Source organism: Grammomys surdaster, unplaced genomic scaffold (genome assembly GCF_004785775.1).
Source record: "Grammomys surdaster isolate TR1022 unplaced genomic scaffold, NIH_TR_1.0 97, whole genome shotgun sequence".
Lineage (NCBI taxonomy): Eukaryota > Metazoa > Chordata > Mammalia > Rodentia > Muridae > Grammomys > Grammomys surdaster.
This window is the reverse complement of record NW_021604576.1, coordinates 16,501,240-16,515,459: the sequence shown is the minus strand read 5'-3', so window position 1 is coordinate 16,515,459 and position 14,220 is coordinate 16,501,240. Positions and strand designations below refer to the sequence as shown.

At 37.1% G+C, this 14,220-nt stretch overlaps 1 pseudogene; it reads left to right on the top strand.

Moving 5' to 3' along the window:
- The first annotated feature begins 14,104 nt into the window (after positions 1-14,104).
- Positions 14,105-14,220, top strand: part of LOC114631242 — a 1,029-nt pseudogene continuing 913 nt past the window's right edge.

The window sequence follows — 14,220 nt, the reverse complement described above, 5'->3', positions numbered from 1 at the left end:
CAGAGTATCATTAATAGTGTCAGGGATTGATGCTTACAGATGGGATGGGTCTCAGGTTGATTGGCCATTCCCTCAGTCCTCCATCCTCCATCCTCAATCCCTGCATTTCTTGTAGACAGGATAAGTTTTGGGTTGAAAGCTTTGGGTTGGTGTACTTACCGCTCTACTAGGGTTCCTGCCTAGCTACGGAGGTAGTCTCTTCAGGTTCCACATCCGGTGTAGTGTGAGTCACAACTAAGGTCACTTTCATAGATATTTGTGGGCTTCCCCCCTTATCTCAGGTCAGGTCACTGTCATGTCCTGGAGATATCCCCTACTTCTACATTCCTATCAGGTCTAGATTTCTATTCATTTTCATGGCCATCTGACCATCTCTCCTGTCCTTCCCCTCACCTGACCCAGAACCTCCCCATCCAATTCCTCCCCATCCCCTTTCCCACCCAGCTCCCTCCCTTCATCCTCCACTTATTAACTATTTTATTTCCTGTTCTAAGTGAGATTCAAGTATCCTTGCTCGTTCCTTCCTTCTTGTTTGAGTCTCTTGACTGTAGCATGGGTATCCTGTATTTTATGGCTAATATCTACTTATAAACAAATATATACCTTGCATGTTATTTTGAGTCTGTGTTACCTCATTCAGGTTAATATACACAAGTTCTACTCATTTGCTTGCAAATTTATGATGTCTTTGTTTTTAATAGCTGAATAGTATTCTATTATTTAAATGTACTACATTTTCTTTATCCATTCTTCAGTTGAGCATCTTAGTTGTTTCCAGTTTCTGGATATTACAAATAAAGGTGTTATGAGTATAATTGAATAAGTGTATTTGTCCAATGGTGGAACATCTTTTGGGAATATATCCACGAGTGATATAACCTAGTCTTGAGGTAGAACTATTCCTAGTTTTCTGAGAAACCACCAAATTGAATTCCAAAATGATTGTACAAGTTTGTACTCCTATGAACAATGGAGAAGTGTTCCCCAAGTTCAATGACCTTGCCAGCATGTGCTATCTCTTGAGGTTTTTTGTATTACCCATTTTGAAGGGTATAAGATGGAACCTCAGAGTTGTTTTGATTTGCATTTTCCTGATGACTAAGGACTTTGAACATTTCTTTAAGTGCTTCTTAGCCAAAGAGTTTCTTCTATTGAGGATTTTGTTTAGTTTTGTATCCCATTTTTAATTGGGTTATTTGGGTTGCAGGATCAGTAAAGCTGGGATGTGAGGTGGCATGAGAGTGAATATCTGCCTGGGCTAGCAAGCTGCTCAGAGCTTGGCTTGCTCAAGAAGACCAAGAAATCAGGGAAGATGGGCAGAAGAAGGGATACTTACATGTATGGTTCAGGATCAGCAGCACTCATGAAGATGGGAAGAGAGGTGCCAAGAGAATAGAGGTCTCCCTGAAATATCAGACTGCTTGGGGCAACTTGGATTGTTCTAGAGAACTCAGCACACACTAAGATGGGTAGGGAAAAGAATGCCTACCTATATGGTTCAGGATCCACAGGTCAGTTGATGGTAGGTGGAAAGGAGGGGGTGGGGAGAATCTCCATTTCCCTTCTAAACACAGTCTAACAAGTTACCTTAGACTAGGCACAAATCTTTATATCAACATAGAAAAGTCAGCCTAGTAGGCAGAAAAGGGTACCAAGCACAGGCAAAAGAGTTAGAGTCAACCCCCACTCCCACTGTTGGAATTCCACAAGAAAAGAAAGCTATATAATCATAATCATAATCATAATCATAAGAATATCTAGCTCAGACCAATACAGTGTCAGTGTGTTTTGCTTATGAGCTATCTTCATTTGATTCTGTGGTTCTGTTTCCTCAGACTCCTCTGTTCCTTCTTATCTTTCTTCCATTCTCTTGCCTTTCCCCACTGGCTCAAACTAGTGTTTGGCTATGAGGATTTTTTTTTATCTGCTCCCATAAGTTCCTGGATGATGCCCACTGATGGAAATTGGGCTAGGCACCAATCTATGAGTAGAGAAAAATATCACTAGGAATCATTTCATTGACTCCCCCCCTCACCTTCAATTGTGCTTGGTTTAATCATGTGTCTCTGGGTTATCCTGTCTCTTTTCCTGGCCATTTAGGCATGTCAGATATGGGTTCCCTCTTGTGGGCCTCTGGTTGGGTCAGTCCTTGGCCACTCCCATAAGTTCTATGCCACCATTGCCCTAGCATATCTCGTATTCAGGAGTGACTGTAGATTGAATATTTTGTGGCTGGGTTGATATCTTAGTCCCATTTCTAGGAGACTTGTCTAGTTATAGAGGATAGCCTGTATGGTCTCTTCACCCTAGTCACTAGGGGACTTTGCTAGGAACACTCTCATAGATCTTGGGAAATTTTCAAGACACTATTTTTCTACATCCTTCTTCCCAATTGCCTTATAACTCATGTTGTCTCTCCCAGTACTCTTTCCCTATGTCCCTGCTACCCCTCACCTGATTCTTCCTGATCCCATTTCAATCTATTCACAATTCTATTTCCCTCTCCATAGGAGATCCATGTGTTCACCCATGAGTCCTCCGTGTCACATAGCCTTCCTGGATCTGTGGATTGTAGCAGGATTATTCTTTACTTAACAACAAATGTCCAGTAATATGTGAATACATAGCACTCTTGTCTTTCTGGGTCTGGGTTACATCACTCTGGATGATCTTTTCTAGTTTCATCCATTTGCCTGCAAATTAAATGATGTCATTGTTTTTAATAGCTGAATAATACTCCATTGTGTAAGTGGACTACCACAGTTTCTTTATCTATTCTTCAGTTGAAGAACATCTCTGTTGTTTCCAGTTTCTGGCTCTTATGAATAAAACTACAGTGACCATGGTTGTGCAAGTGTCATTGTGGTGGAATGAGGTGTCCATTGTGTATATACTCAAGAGTGGTGTAGCTGGATCCTGAGGTAGATCAATTTCCATCTTCTTGAGGATCCACCACATTGATTTTCATAATAGCTGTACAATTTTACAAGTACATGGAGCATGAACTATAAATTGGTTTACACTAACTTGGGTTATCCTAAACATTTTTCCTATATAAATCTAGTATTTTGAAACAGTAATATAAGATGTAATTAATCATAAAATTTTGTTTTGTTCAAATCTGATGTTAAAATAAAATAACTGTAGCATTTCTCAGCTATATAGGTAATGCATCCTTCTGTTTAAATTATCTGTCCCTAATTATGAGGCAGCATCAGTGTTCCAATAACAGAAAATGTATAGTGAATTCATTATAAGAAGATTTTTGTTTTCTTCACTATTTGCCATGTTGTATACTTTTTGAACCTGTGCATATTTGTGACATTACTTAGATGAATTTATTGGCAAAAAAATGAAAAAAAAAGATTGACAAAATAAGTTTCATATTGGTTGAAATTTTGATGCTATCAACTAAATCTAAGTTCTGAGAGAACCAGAAAGCTCCAGAGATTGAAATGGCATACGTGGAAGTGAAGGCTTATACTGTGGTTTATTCTTGTCAGGGCCTCTGCTGTATTTTATGTAAACCATGCGCTTGAGAGAATAACCATGATAATCTGTGGTAATTTACCTGTGAAACATTTCTCATCACAGCAGATGCTAAATAGGAAGCAAATTCCAATATTTTTAAGTGGCAGGCAAGGTAATTTGAAATAACTGAAAATGGTTTGAACCCTTCAAGGGTTTCTAAAGGTACACAAGCGAGTCGTACTTGGCTGTATTAGTAAGAAGTCTGAAGTTTATCTGAGGAGCCACGGGACCCACTACAGACTTCTCCTCTGAGGGGTTTAGTCATTTGGCTTGAAAGGCTTGTCATTTCAAGATTGAGACAGATTTAAAAATTTCTCAAAGCATGACCTTTTTTTTATTTTATTTTTTATTTTTGATCAACTCAGTCTAAAATTGAAAGCATAAAGAAAGACTGGAACAATTTCAAAGCTTTTACTTAAAAATGCCTTTTTTTTAAACTGCCACACTGAGCATTCTGCCAGTGCATTTTCACTTTGTGTTCACAGAGAAGTTCAGGGAATTGAAATCTCTGTGCCTGAGATGGACTTGTGGAAGTGTCTGTCTCCTTACTGTTATTGGAACATTGAAGCTATCACTAATCAAAGACCAATTTCAAAATTAAGTTTCCTTTGTGCATGTTTTAAAAATAAGAAAATAGTTTAGTGTAGTTGAAACAATTAATATGCTTTTAATTTAACTACTTCCTAATAAATTACACATTTTATGGACAAAGAATGAAGCTGGCTAGCATTTGTTTGACTTAAATCTACATATGTTTAGAGTAAGTACAGCCTTCTCAACAAACGAGGTTACCAGAGCCCTAAAGGGAATTCTTTTTTGTCACCATGGTATAACCACAACCTTTAGCTCGAAGTTACTAAGCTCTTAATAGTGAGAACAAAGTGTTCATCTTCACCAACAGAATAGGCATGATCACTATGAATAAAAATACCTGCCAAGGTAACTCCAAACACTCTTCATGACAATGAGAAGACTATTAATTTTAAATGCCAAGAAAGGAAATATCTTCAAAAGTGTTCATTTCAGACCAAATATTGTTTTCCAAAAGAAGCCGAATGGAGTCCTTCATAGTGCTGTTTCGTACTGCTTGTAGTTTACTTTATTTCAAGGAAACTTCCAAAGAAGAAAACATTCTATCTCCAACTCTGTTTCTCTTTTCTCTCGGTGTGTATCTATCTGCTTGCTGCTTCTCTACTCTCTCCATTCTTTCTCCTCTTATGCCCCCCCCCATTCCTACATCCTTCTATCTGACTCTTTTACTCTTAAGGGGGGAAACCCTTGTTAGATGTAAAAGCAAAATATGCTTTAAGAGAGCAAAATTGTTTTAACTGATGTTAATATTTTCTTATTTTAAACAGAATATTAAAGCTAAATAAAGTCTGTAAAATCTGAGACATAGAGAATAAAAGAGCTTTTATCTTTGACGAGCCTCAAAGTTCATACTTTAGGGCACAAGATTTTCTATTGTGTGGCATTAATTATAGAATCCAGTGAATCCTATGATATTAACAGTATGCCTTTAAATACAGTTGGCTTTGAATATGTGCTACATATTTCTGCATAAATGGTGTAATTATGTTGGCATGAATGTTATGAAATTGTCATCTTTTTTTTTTTTGCCATGGCTATCTTTAATTTAAAGGAGTTTTAAGTAAAGGTAAGAAATTGATTTAGTCATTTAAAACTTGCAGTAAATTTCCTATTAAAACTTGTAGTGTATTCCCTACATATGACCTCTATCTTCCCCTATCAGAGGAGTGATTAGTTATGTGCAGGTCTTAGTAAGTGTCTCCTAGGTTCAACCTGAGAGGACATCTTTGCAAGATTGGCAGTGATTCCTTTTGCATTCTGTCTTAAGGGCTCTGTGAACCTGTATCATATGTATCATGAGAGGGTATACAACCAAACCATTCACATTTGTCCACAAGCAGCCTGTAAGAGTGAGGATGTTAGTACTTGAGTTAATCACTAAGAGACAGTGTGTCTTGTACAAATGATGTCCAGGCACATTATATAAACTTTCACAGATGGTCCAGAGAAGGCACACCAGTGATCTGAGTGATGAGAGGCTACGTATAGCCCATCCATCCTTGATGCTCTTTCTTCTGCTGCTTACATCTCCTTTCCTGAATATGTCCTGATACTTGAGATCATGTTATGAAGCCACTTGTACAAAAGCTGTTTTAAATCTTTGTTCTTCAAGATCCCAGGATGAGAGAAGATAATTGCAATTTAACAAAAATATTTTAGCCTGGTAGGTCATGAATAGTTAAATTATTATCGAGGAATGACTAAATTTCATGAATTGATGTAAGAAACCAAAGCCTAAGATGGAAGCCTGGAGGGCTTGTTTCTGATTCTTTGTTCTCTATGTGAATATCAACTCTGGTAGAATGGATGGACAAAATTCCCCTGGACATGCTGACCTGGATGAGCAATGCTCCTTAATTCAGAGTCCTTAAGATAAACTACCTCCTTACATTGGGCTCTGGAAAAAAAATCCAAAACTCTACTCAAAAAGTGCTTCCAGGTTTGTAGCCTTAATTTAACATAGTACCAACAAAAAGAGTAAATCTTAACTCTAACAGATGAAATATGATAGATCCAGAAAATATCTTAAGAGTTACCCAGATCTGTTGGTAAGGCCTATAATCATACTTGGGAAGCTGAGGCAGGAAGCTGGTTTAGAAAAACCATTGCTTGAGTGACAGGGGAAATTCAATGCCAGTCTAGACAATTTAGTGAGAACTTCTCATAGCAAACTGTGAAAAGAGGGTTAGAAATCTAATGCAGGGATTGCTTAACCTTAGCTCAATACTGAGCTGTAGAGCAAATGAAACAAACTAAAATCTTGTAGTTGGATATTTGAATAATAAATAAACTTTTAAGATATCAGAGAAGAAATTTAAATATTAATTATGATTTTATCTCTTAAGTTCTCTGACCATGGTTTCCAAATCATTGTCTTTGTTTTTTGTTGTCTGGTTTTATTTTTAAGTATAATAACTCATATATCTTAATTTTTTGTGTATTATACTATAATTTTAAGCAGATAAATTATACGGAGCTAAATAAAATACATAAAATGAAAACAACATGAATCATATATGTGGTGGTTTGAATAGGTTTGACCCTTATAGACACGTGTGTTTGAGTGCTTGGCCCACAGGAAATGCCACAATTAGGAGGTGTGGCCTTGTTGGAGTAGGTATGGCCTTGGTGGAGGCTGTGTGCCACTCTGGAATGGCATTTGAGGTCCTAGACTTAAACTCCTCCCAGTGTGGAATTCCAGTATCCTGTTGGCTGTTTGCAGAAGATACTCTGCTTCTGGCTGCCTTCTGATCAAGATGTAGAACTCTCAGTTCCTTCTCTGCCTCCCCCTGTGTCTGCCTGCATGCTGCCATGCTTCCTGTCATGTTGATAATAGACTGACCCTCTGAAATTGTAAGCCAGCCCCAATGAAATACTTTCTTTTGTATGAGTTACCTTGGTCATAGTATCTCTTCACAGCGGCAAAACCCAAAGACTGAATATATTACAATAAAAACCAAAAACACCTTCAATTTCTAAAGAAATTATTTACAATAGAAATCTTTAGACTAAGCCATGTTAACTCATCAGAATTAGAAAACTCTGTGAAATTTTAATTATAAAAAGCCCAATCATTGTGTTGCCTAGGTGTCCATGAAATTAATGTTAATAGATATAGTTCAGAAACACTTTTTGTAGTGACATGTTTAATCAATGCAAAAGTGAATCAAGCTTTGCCCTAAGTTTATTCAAAGAGATTAAAAAGAAGTGCAACTTTGTCATAAGACACATTTACAAAACTTAAAATATAACATTGTAGATTGTATCAGGTTAAAATTTAACATTTATAATATCTGATATCACTTGATGTCTTCCAGGGTGAGCTAAGAAGCTAAACAAAGAGCTAATATTGTTAACTGTGCACATTAGTGGTTTCATAAACTATCCTGACAACTACAATCACTGTCACCATTTGAGATGTGCTAGCACCTAGAGGGAAGCATTTTCTAGGTTTTATCCCAGACTTCAACAGAGAAAGGTAAACAACAGTGCTCTTATTGTGCATCCCCCCCCCCCATGCTGTCTAAGAAGTTTTCAAATGAGAATGTCGGTTATTCAAATGCATTGTATGTCTTCCTACAACAGTGCCAGGAAGGCTTGAGGCCCTAGGAAAGCAGTCAGCAGAGCTGCCTGCCCAAGAGACCCTGGAAACCACACAACCTTGTGAAGCTGTAAGCTGCTGGCTGGCATTGAATGAAGTGTACTTTGCTTTCCTGCTGCTCTTCTGTTGACCATCTGCCCTGAAAAGCCCAGGTTTCTTTAGAAGAATTAAGAAAAACAAAAACATAAAACAAAAAAACCACAGTGATCTCTCTTTGGGAAGTAATTCTGTGAAATAGATTAAGAAATATTCTTGCTCATGACAGCAGGCAGCAACTAAACCCCAACAAAATTCACAAGCTGAAGTCTCAGAACAAAGGCTGTGTACAGTGACTGTGGGTAGGCAATATTGTCTTTACTCAGCAAGTGTATGCCTCATGGGAGGAGCACAGAAACCTTCCCTAGAGCTGTGGTTCTTAACCTATGGGTCTCAACCTTTTCTTGCACATACCTCTCAAAAAATATTTACCTTGCAATTCATAACAGTAACAAATTACAGTTATGAAGTAGCAGTGAAAGTAATTTTATGGTTGTGGGAGGACACCAAAACATGAGGAACTGTATTAAAGGATCATAGCATTAGAAAGGTTGGGAATCACTGCCCTAGAGAGAGCAGGGAAGTAAATAGAAGGAACACTGGGAGAATAATAATGTAAAGACTAGGAAACCTAAACATTGAGCTGCCAGAAGAAATCATAGATGGTACCTAACACAATACAAGTGAGAGAAGAACTGTCTGAATAGGACTCCATGTGCCTGAGAATTAAGATCAGCACTTGACAAATGGGACCTTATAAAACTAAACGACTTCTGTACAGTTAAGGAAATAATCTGAGAACCAAAATGCTACAGAATAGGAGAGGATCTTTGCTAACTATATATCTAACAAAAGATTAATATCCAGTATGAATACACAAAAAAGTAAAAGAAAGAGTGAAGGAATCAAAGCACCTCATTTAAAAGGTGGTCACAGAACTAAATAGGTAATTTTCAAAAAAAAAAAAAAAACGAAAGGAAGAAAACTGGCTAAGAAATAGCAATTATCATCCTTAGCAATTAGCAAAATACAGATGAAAATAGCACTGAGATTTGCCCTGATCTTAATCAGAATGGGTCAATGAACAAACAACTGATAATAAAGGCCTGTAAGGGTGTGAAGGAGGGACCCTCATTCACTGTTGATACAATTGATGTAGCTCTTCCAGAAATCAATACAGAGAATACTCAAATTACTAAAAATAAATCTCTCATGTGTCCCAGCTATACTACTCCTTGATATATCTCCAAAAAATTTAATACCCTAGTCCAACAGACATTTTCTCAGCAATATTCATAGCTGCTTTATTCACAAAATAAGTAAATATCTTTCAACAGGTGAATGGACAATAAAAATGTGTTGCATATGCAAAATGTGATATACTTTGTCTTACTCGATGTTCTATTTTTATGTAGTAACACTATGTCTATGGCAAATCTTATTTTATAAAAAGCATTTAATCGGGGATTGTTTACAGCTTCAGATGTTTAGTCTATTGTAAGCATGGCAAGAAGCACCGGCAGCCCTCAGAGAGGTATGAAGCTAGAGAAGGAACTGAGAGTTCTACATTCAGATCAGCAAGCAGTAGGAAGAAGTTGCCACTGGTCCTGGCTTAGACTTTTGAAATATCAAAGCCTAACCTCATTGACACACTTCATCCAACATAGCCAAATTGAGCACCCCCCCCCCAAGTAGATATACTCATGGAATAGTGTGGCCTATGTGTTGACTTCTTATTCTCAGATGTTCCTTAGTCAGAGAAGGCAACAAACATACTGAATCTTTCAATTCATGTTGAGTCTTTGTAAAATTGTATTCACAGCATATTAGGTCCGTCTGTGTAGTGACTACAATAAAATGGAAAACAGACAAAAGATGTTATTTCTGGAATCATACATATTTGAGCAGACACTTATTGTTAGTCATATGTTCACCAATATCCTAGATTTAATTATGCAACCCAACTTTATTCAACTTGTCCATCAGGGAGACTGAATTCAAGATCACTAAGAAACAGAGGTGATATCAGAGTTAGAACAAAGTATACCTTAAAAATATTTTTCTTCTCTCTCTCTCTCTCTCTCTCTCTCTCTCTCTCTCTCTCTCTCTCTTTTTTCTCTCTCTCTCCCTCTCTCTCTCTCTCTCTCTCTCTTTCTTCTTTCTTTCGTCCCTCCCTCCCTCCTTCCCTTCCTCCCTCCCTCTTTCCCTCCCTCCCTCCCTCCCTCCCTCCCTCCCTCCTTCCTTCCTTCCTTCCTTCCTTCCTTTCTTTCTTTTGGAGAACATAAATACTTCGCCTACATACTACTAATATCTATTCTGAATTGACAACTTGTGAAGCATCTTCAGATACTATGAAAGCCCATCCCTAGAGAATATTTTGATAATTTCCACATTGAATTCTCTGATTGATATGGCACAGGTTAATGGTGTTTTCTACAAGAGGATCTTATCTGAATGTCAGGCAATCAAGGGCAACTGTTGTAATGAATGCTTGATCTTAGAAAGAGCAGGGGCAAGTTTCTCAACAAGAGATCAGATCAGTACTACAATACAGACCACTTTAGGTAGGCAATAGCAATGGGGAGTCCATTGCAGCATGAACCTTAAGACCAAGGACTGTGAGAGCATGGACACACCTGTACAAATTTAGAGTTGTAATCAGAGTAGATGTTTAAGTAGCACAATTGAGAGGGGAGCAGTGTAGAAGTTTGAAGTAGAACAGATAACTAGGCTGAAGAGAACTGAACTCTGAGAGTAATGGCATTGTCCATAAGCAGAGTAAAGGGAAACTACAATGTACAGGACATGGCTTTATGTATTGGAATACAGTCCCTTTTGGAAAATGTCAAACAGTTGTACCAATTGGTAATAACTCCAGCCAAAGGACATTTGGGCATTTGAGAGCGATATGTTTTGCTGTGGGAATGAAAGAAAGATAAAATTTTGGATATACAACCCAAGGTTGTCTTAACTCTCATGCAATTTTACTATTATACCTGATATTTTATCTCAAACCTATTTAATATTCTGAGTCTGAAACACAATAGACTTGTACATGTTAACATGAAATATTTTTGGATGGTGATATCTTATATAAAAATTGATGAATGTAACTATTATGTCACTCTAAAGGAAACTGCATTTTATTTTGTTCAGAACTTTATAGAATAGTTTATCACATAACAGGGATTATATTGGAAACACTTTTCTTATGGAGTGGGTGTCCTATAATATTTCTGAAAAAAATGGGCTCTTTTGGCATTTTTTGCGGAGATGAGTATATTAGATGTGATTATACAACTACAGCACTTCCTGTTATAGTACAGTTCCCAAATAAACTATACATAGCTTTATAAGTTACTTTCATTTTATTTCTCTTCTAAGTATCATGACATTGCATTTATGTCAAAATATTTTATACTTGTGATTGTATTACCTATGAATTTTGCCTCAGATTTGTAAAAAGAACATTAAATATGATTTAAGAGACTGTTCCAAAATCTTTGCTTCTATTTAGCTATTGAAAACATATGGCAATACTGAGAGTGAATGACTGCATCAAGTTTTCCTTTCAATTTTACCAATACAGTTTTGATTTGTGGGCTCTTTTTGTTGTTGTTGTTTGTTTTTTTGAGGCAATGTTTCTCTGTGTAGCCCTGGCTGTCCTGGAACTCACTCTGTAGACCAGGGTGGCCTCGAACTAAAAAATCTGCCTGCCTCTGCCTCTCAAGTTCTGGGATTAAAGGCATGAGCCACCACTGCCCAGCTGATTTGTGGGCTTTTTAAAATTTTCATTTCTCATAGGTGAAACCTTATACCTGGGAAAATTCTTTAGGGTATAACTTTTAGTTCCATAAATGAGCAGCAGACACAGCAGAATAGTTTGGAAAGGAGAACAAGGATTCTCCCAGGCGAAGAATCCATCTCTTCTCCTCCGAATGTGAGGTCAAAGAAAACATTTAGTGTGGCATGGAAGTGGTACCTCTGTAACTGTAGATAAGGAATAAACTACTTTCCCAGGCATGAGAGATATTTATCCCAGATGGTTGGATTCTTGACATTAGATTATTAATTATGGAATCACCGGAGGCTGTCAAAATGGGAGGTAGACTGTTCCTGGTTCCAGTGTGGCTGCATAAAAGGAAGTGTGATAATTCCTTCCCCAGGAGCAAGGCCTGGCTGTAGATCCAATGATTCCCATGTGTGCTGATGGATGCTGTTGCCCCGAAGTTGATCTGCTGTCCTTACTACTCTACTTTAAATCTTTCTTTCCGGGAATATACTTCCCTCATTACTCAGAGATAATCAGGCCATAGTAAATGAAACTGATACAATTTTCAGAAATAAGGAATGGGTATGGTCATGAGGCTGTGGAGGACGAGGTAAAGGCCTTCTGCTTGGCCCTTAGAGTCATGTGAAAAGATCTAGACATAAGGACAAGGGTCATAAAAACCTACATGGTCCCTTTTGGAAATGGTTCATTGCCAAACTTGGCTTTGATTTTGGAATTATGAGGAAGTACATGTACCCTCTAGTCCAATGACTACTGCGTTGATTAGCCAGGGTGAACTTGGGGACATTGAGGCTAGAGAGTTAAAGTGATCTCAGGAAGAAAAGGTATGGATAGAAAAAGTAGGAAATTATATATGATTTTGGAATAAATTCCATGAGGCTATGGAATTGCTAGGATAAAAAAAAATGAAGATTAGAGAATCAAAAGAAGATGTTGAAGCATATAAAAAGTTAGTACTCTATTTTTCTAGCTGATTGAAGAATTGGAGATAGTGCCTGGAAAGATTAAAGAGAAAGCTATCCATTTTACTTACATAAATTCAAAACATTTTAAGTAATCATTTAAATTTTTGTAGTCTGTTATCTTTCTGTTTTTATATGAGAATAGTTACTAAAGGTTGCTGTCTGTTGCACCAGAAAGCTGGAAGAGCCGCAGCCAGCTACTCATAAGGAACAGGCTGTGTAAACCTGTAAGGGAATGTTCTTTTGCTTTGTGCTTGGTTCTGCTCTAAGGAAACAGGGGCTGGGACTATTGATCCCAGGACTCATAGAAATGTAAATATTTTATGTAAATCTAAGAATTCTTGATAATTATTAACAATTATCAAAGCCTTGATGACATTGCTTTAGTAAATAAAAGATTGTATAGAGGCTCTATGATTACTAATTTCCTGTCTGTTCTCTTGAGAGTGGAGCATATTCTGTCTCTTACCCCTTCTGTCAAATCTTTCTCTGATTTCTCACTTTGTCTGCAGCCTAATTAGATGTCATTGTCTGGGATTTAAGGTGTGTACTAAAAGTATGTCTGAATTTTAACTAGAGGGATCAAAGGTGTATACTAAGGGCTTGTGTGTATTCCAGCCAGAGAGATTAAAGGTATGCGGCATATCTTCATTCCAGCTGGATCATATTTTAGGATGTAATCTCTTGTTAAATCAGCTGTGTTGCTGGATTAAAATTCCTCTACCAAAATGCTCACAAAAGATTAATGAAAGAGTTGATTCTTTGAGAAAATCATGGAGACTGGCAAATCATTAGCCAAATTAACTTAAAGGCAGAGTGAGAATTGACAGATTAATATTATTACACCAAGAAAATCCAAAAAATCACTAGTACATATTTTAAAATTCTGCTGTACCCCATCTAACTGAAAATCTGTAAGAAATAAATATTTTTCTTGATGTGTACCATGTAGCAATGTTAAATCAAGGTCAAACAAGAATTTTAAGCAGACTTATAACCCCAAGTAGAACAGAATCAGTCAATAAAAGTATCCAATCCAAACAAATATAATAAAATAGAATACTTTTCTGAGCCAGGTGATGCAAATATTCTATGACTCTCAAAGAAGAGTTAATTCCAATACTCCTCAGATCATTCCACAAAATATAAACAGAAGGATTTGGCCCAAGTCATTTCACAAGGACACAATTTCCCAGATAACCAAACCACATATAGAACCAACAAGAAAGAGAGTTACATAGCAATTTTACTTTCAAATACTGATGTAAATATATTTAATAAAATACTTACAGAATGAGTCCAAGAACACATTAAAAAGATCATCCATCGTGATCAAGTCAGCTTCATCCTAGAATTTCAGGGATGGTTCAACATACATAAATAAATAAATGTTATTCACTATATAAACAAAATGAAAAAAAAATATGATCTCATTATTTACAGACAAGACCTTTGACAACATCCAACATCTCAAGGTAAAATCTCCAAGGCTTAGGGATACATGGGAGGAACATACTTCAGTATAATAAAGACAATTTGAGGTTGTTTAGTACCTGCTCGGTGTGGAGAGGGGCGGTCCCTGTCTGAGTTATGGATTTTGAAAATCTCTTTTCAAAGCCCCCCAATCCGGCCCACGGCAAAAAAACCCTGCCACCGACCGTAAGGAAAGAATTGATGAAATAGACGGTACTGAAGTTGAAGAAACA